Source organism: Triticum dicoccoides, chromosome 6A (genome assembly GCF_002162155.2).
Source record: "Triticum dicoccoides isolate Atlit2015 ecotype Zavitan chromosome 6A, WEW_v2.0, whole genome shotgun sequence".
Taxonomy (NCBI): Eukaryota; Viridiplantae; Streptophyta; class Magnoliopsida; order Poales; family Poaceae; genus Triticum; species Triticum dicoccoides.
The window spans coordinates 598,003,430-598,009,618 of NC_041390.1; the positions used below are offsets into that span (position 1 = coordinate 598,003,430).

General features: G+C 47.8%; 1 protein-coding gene across 1 annotated transcript in view; it reads left to right on the top strand.

Moving 5' to 3' along the window:
- Window positions 1-5,140: 5,140 nt before the first annotated feature.
- The window catches only part of LOC119318288 (mucin-19-like), a 9,722-nt gene continuing 8,673 nt past the window's right edge, over window positions 5,141-6,189 (top strand). The window contains exon 1 of the mRNA XM_037592814.1: window positions 5,141-5,277. The gene's annotated coding sequence lies outside the window, so the exon portion shown is untranslated. The remainder of the gene's footprint in view (window positions 5,278-6,189) is intronic.

A 6,189-nucleotide genomic window follows, 5' to 3' on the forward strand; every position in this document is an offset into this window, starting at 1 on the left:
TGGGGCTTCGTCTTTGAGCTTGCCTTGGCTAGGGTGACCAGTGGCTTGAGGTGGTCCCGTTGGCGGTCCGTGTGGGCGTTAGCAGTGGAGAGGTGGTGCTCTGTCTTCGTGATCTTGGCTCGGCCATGCCTTTGGCCGCGTTGAGGTGTTTGTGTTGGCGGTTGGATGGTGGTGGTGCGGCCGGGTTGGGGTCGACGGTGGTTTGAGCTCTTCTTCGGGGGTGTTCTTCTCGTGTTCTTGCTCCTGCACTCCTGAGTGTGTTCTCTGCTAGGTGATGCCAAGCGACAGCGGCGGTGGCGCACAGGTGCCGTGGCGCTGTCTCGGCCTCGCGTGACCTTTCGAATGTGCCCCACGGCACAGGTGGTGTCGCGGCGTTGTGCAGTCTCGGATGCGCGGAGCCTTTCGATTGCGTCGACGGTGCAGTGTCATGGTCTTGTTTGCTTGGCGATGCTGACTTCGCCTATGGCACATAGGCGCCGTGGCGTCGTCTCGGCCTCGCGTGACCTTTCGAATGCACCCCCGGCACAGGTGGTGTTGTGGCGTTGTGCACTCTCGGATGCGTGAAGCCTTTCGATTGCGTCGATGGTGCAGTGTCTTGGCTTGATCGGCTGGCCAATGCCGTTCGATCACATTGGTGGTGCTTTGTGTTGTGCTGGGGTGTGTCTTCCCTCTTTGTTCTCCCCTGTTTGTATGTTTGGAGTATTCTGTTTTTGCTTTATCTCTTCTTCCGTGTCCCCCTGTAATTCTGGTTCATTTGAACCCATCTTGCAAAAAGGCTGCAAAGCCTTATAGGCAAATGAATATAATTCAGGTGGTGGAGGGGCTCCCCCTCCTCCCTCGGTGAAAATTCAAAAAAAAAAGTTGAGCGCCCCAACTTCTTGTGATAGCACTACTATGTCACACGTAGCATGCGGAAAGTTGAAACCTAGTACCATCCAGTGCAAGAAAAAGTGCCAGCAGAAACGCTTATCGAGAACAATCTTTTGTTCTCCCGACCAAGTTATGCCATTGACACTTTGCCAATGTTCACTGTGATTTTTTAATTTCATACGATCCCAAAAAGGGATCGGGTTCCACTACCAAAGAGATAAGGAAACAACACAGCAAAACCTCCCGGTATTTCCTCTTAAATCTTCTCATCCTTTTGATACTCTTTTTCTTTTGTCTTGCAAGCTTCATCCATTGCTACTCAATTGTCCTGGTTGACATCTTCCTCTTCATCAGGCATCAACACCCCTTGCCTCCAAGCACAACACATGGTTCCTGCGCCCCCCTGTCAAATACCATGCATCTCCAACGTTGCCTGTTGTAGCGCCGCTGCTCCTTGCTCTAGCATCAGTTAATTTTTTTAAAATGATACATTCTTTTTATTAATTTTCATAAATATTACGTGGGATAAAAAAATTTCAAAAATAATACACCGTCGGCCGGGGTATTATTTCTTCCTCGCCCCCCTTTTTGGACTGGTGGTCGGCCACGGTTCTGGCTGCGCCTACCGCCATGCGCAAGGGGCTCTCCTCCCTGGTGCTTCTCTCTGCATGGCCCCTCTGGCGTCATCGCAACGCATGCATCTTCGACAATGCGAGCCCCTCCACCACACTGCTCCTCCAGGCCATCAAGGACGACGCTAGAGCTTGGGCATCCGCCGGCGCCAAAGACATAGCTAATCTCATGCCACCTTGAGCCTCTCCGGGCTGAGCATCCCGTGTTCTGCTCATGTAACCCCCTTCCTACGCCTCTTTGTGTACGTAGTGGGTGGTTACCCCCCCTGTAATACTCTTGTTCTCTTCTACCTATCAATGAAATGATACGCAATCGTTGCGTATTCGCGAAAAAAAGTTCACATTATTCAGCATCTCTCTCAACACATTCCTCTGAAAACATCTGGTCCTCATTCAACCACCTTTTAAAGTCAACTCCACCCATTCTGGAACATTTGCTTTACATTTTTGGTAGTTTCATTACAAATCAAAAACAACTTAGGGAACTAATCCTTTAAGGATTTATGACCACACCAAACATCATTCTGAAAAAAATATGCCTGTCGCCCATCACCCATGGTCATGCTCCTACCTCTTAGGTACAACTATTTGATCTTCAACAAATCAGCCCAACAAGGTGAGTCATTGATGGAACTACCAATCTGATATATGTCATTCCGAACTCTCTATTTTCCTTAACTATTTCCTGCCACATTCCTTTTTATTCTCCGAATTGCATCATTCGCACAACATGCTTATGTTAAACCATTCTAAGTTATGGATACTCAGCCCTCCTTTCTTTCTTGGCTTACATATGACATGCCATCCCACCATGTGATATTTTCTCTTAGTTCCATTCTCTTGCCAAAAGAATTTACCGATAGATTTTTCCATCCTCCCTACATTTGATTGTAGAAAATCTATACGTAGAGAAATGATACACAAGAATGTTGTTCACACAAGCTTTAATTCTTGTCACTCTACTACCCAGGGATAGAGTTCGGTTTCCCACCCTTATATTTTTTTATATACCTTCTCTTCAGCAGACACCCAATCCACTGCACGCAATTTGCTACCACACAGAAGCACACCCGATAGGTCAGGATCCCAATTGACAATTAAAGAGATTGATCATCATACATGCGCCCTCTCTCATCATCATGTAAAACCATCAGAACCTCACTTGTTTGAAAGTTAATTTTCAAACCACAATGTCTATGAGATATCGGGCGACACCGTTTAGTGCATATAGAATACGGCTAGGGTTCAGGGCCTCGGGAGAGATGAACGACTTAGCATAGACAAAATTAGAAATAAAATCTCCGCGTTGGTCTTTCTTTTAGAAAAGCTATATAAATCAGACACAACAAATGACAATTGACTATATTTCATACTCTCTCCGTTCCAAAATTATTGAAGTTTTTCATCGGTTCCAGGGGAAGACCAAAGATCTTGCGCAGCAGGTCCGCCAGAAAAACTTAAAAGAGAAAGAAGTCTCGTTAATTTCTTCATGCCCGTTCCAAGTTCGAAGTACCTTTTGCTGGAGAAAACAACAATCAATAGGACTTTCCTAATCCTCCCTTCCTTTTAGGAAGAACGTGAAATTCTTTTTTCTTAAATGGGAGCAGAGCAGGGCGCTAGGGTTATGAACTTATAATCATGGAATCGACTCGATCATCAGATTATAAGTTCATTCCATACTGAACCAGACCGTGCACATTCTTATTATGAGAAGGACTTACACTTACTTTTAGCACTTCTCTACCAGTTCTCTCTCATCGTGGGCCAAGCAGTCAGGGTTCCAAACTCATAGTGGCAACTAAACACGAGGGTTGCGCTCGTTGCGAGACTTAACCCAACACCTTACGGCACGAGCTGACGACGGGCCAGCTATATTAGGGTAATTATGTTAGAATTAAGCCGGATAGCTTCTCACTTGCTATGGCTTGGAGGATTCAGTTCAGTCCCGTTTTCAAGATCCGGTTCAGTGTTTGGGGATGGCTTGGTCCAAGCCCACATCCATAGTAGATGGACTTGAGCAGGCATAATAGAAGTAAGTGGGTCAATCAAGTATCCAAATTCTAAAGAAAAATCATTATTGACGGCTGACCTCAATGAACCAGACCTCGAGAATTCGTTCATCCCCGAGGATTGGTCGAGTCAAAAAGTTCGAGTAGTTCAGTGAAAAAACGGTCAAGCTTTCTTCCATCCTTCCTAGCTCCTCGAGCTTGACAGACATGTCTATTTCACCGAGCCTCTCTCCGAGACAGTGCCCAGATCGTTATGCCTTTCGTGTGGGTCGGAACTTACCCGACAAGGAATTTCGCTACCTTAGGACCGTTATAGTTACGGCAGCAAAATTCTTTCTAATATTTTAGATAGAAGAAACATTTCTTCTATCACGTTAGCTACAGCACTGCACGGGTCGAGTCGCACAACACCTAGTATCCATCGTTTACGGCTAGGACGGTGCTAACTCCACCTTCCGGACTGCCCTTCATCGGCACGAAAGTAAGATTTAGGTTTGTCCTAAGCCAAATTTGCTTATGTTTGACCAAGTACATGTAAAAATATATTAACACCTAGAACACCAAATTAGTCTCATGAGACTTTTTCGTACTATGTGAACTTGGTATTGTAGTAGATCTCAACACATTTTCCCGTAAAATCTTAACCATCAATTATCTTGAAACGGGGAGAGTACATGCATGCCCTTGCGGGTAATACAACCATTCTAGGGTTCTACTGTAGTACTCCTACTTTTTACCGTGGAAAACGAGTGGAGCTTTTTTTAAGGGAAAAGAAATGAGATTTCGTTTTTTTTTTGCGAATGAAATGAGATTTCGTTGGTTATAGAGGGAAGCAAGTGAAGAACTTCGAAAACAAAAACAGCAACCACAGAAAGGCAAGCTTCGGTTATTGATCGAGAAGTGCTTGTCAGTGGGACTACCCATTTTGTCCCCCCTAGCAAAGTGTAGTAGCAACGGTACAATTTCATCAGTAGGCGAGAGCTGGTGCTTGGTGGTGGTAGGCCACGCGCTGTGGAGCGGCAGTTTTTAATCATTGCTTACGCACTCGCTTAATCCCCGCAATCAAACGCGGCACGCAGCTAAAAAGGGCTTGGAGGAGAAATGATGCTCCCCACCAAGTGAAGTGGCTTGGCTTAGCTTAGCTTAGCTAGCTAGTGATCATCGATCGGCCGGCCCATTGGAGGAGAAGCGTTGGTCGAGCAGGCAGAAATTTTTATTTTAATCTACAAAAAGTAGAAAAAGGTTAAAGTTGAAAGCAGAAACGGCAGGAGTACTGAGATTTACTTTAAACCTTTACTACTACTAACTAATTAATTACAATCAAGTTCCCCATTTATCAGCGTACCAAAAAACAACTTGGAGCTCAATTAGTACTAACAACAATGTTTTCTAAAATAAAAACAGTAATCACCATTTGTTTTCCCCTCAAAAAATCAAAATTAAAAATAATTACCATTTGTTTTTTGTTTATTTTTCATCCGTGCAGGCCAGACGCGTCGCGCAGGAAAGTTTGGTCCATCACGGCCAGGCAGGCGCCGAGCAACGTTGCTTTCATCGGGCGAACCGCGCGAGAGAGACCGAGACCCAGACCCGCCCCCGTTTTCCTCCTCCCTCGTCTCCCCTCCTCCCTTCCCTTGCCTTCCCCGCACGCACGGCAAGGGCACGCACGCCCTACCCTACGAGATCGCGACCTCGATTCGGGACCCCCTCCGGCGACGATTCCTCGGCGGCGGCGACGGCGCTTATTCTCCGGCCACGACGACGAGGTCAGCATCGAGCTCGCCTCTCTTCCCTTCCCTTTGATCCTGTCCTCCCGTCGATTTTGGGTTCGGGGCGCGCCGCGTGTTTGGGGTGGGGGGGGGGAATCGCGGTGGCGGGGGCATTGTTCCGGGAGAGAGGCGGCCGTGTCCCGATCGGCTGCCTGTCGTGTCGGGGCCGGCCGGCCGGGTTGGGGCTCGCGAAAGCTGCCGAGATGTCGCCTGGGTTCAGGTCTCCTTCTCCGGATTTCTTCGTCATCAGGATTATATATATAAATAAACAAACAAACTCGCGGCGCGGCTCGTCGTGGGGTGGGTCTCGGTCTCGTTGGCGCCGCCGGCGCCGATCGATCGCCTCCTCGAGCCTCCAATCAGATTGGACCAATCTTGTACTCCTAGTATATTTAATTTTACTTATTTTTTGTCCTGGAACGAACAGCTTCTGGAGCGTCCGTTTCCTCCCCCCCTCCCTGGCTCGCGTTGCAGCAGCGCTTGACCCGCTCGCTGGGCTTCCTCCCCTGACTGCGACGACGAGGGAGCGTGGAGCAGAGGAGAGGAGGCCCCGCCATCTGCCGCACGCGCGCGAGCTAGCCGTTGCCATCTGCCCTGGCTCCAGCCCAACGGCAACATTCCATTTCTCTTTCTTTTCATACTCATACTCCCACACTTTTTTTTACCACCATTTCTTAATGATTTTTACTACTACCCGCCAGAGAGAAAGGGAGAGCAAGCGAGCGAGAGATGGCCCCCCTCCCCACTTGCATTGATCCCCCCTTAATTAATTTCAGAGTACTTAAATTTACTTTTATCACTCCTACGCCGCAGCGCGGATTAATGCGGCGTACTAATCATCGCATTCAGTTGTAGTTAGTCGCGTCGCCCGTCGTCCTTAACCCCAGCCAACGAAGGAAGTGGTGGCCT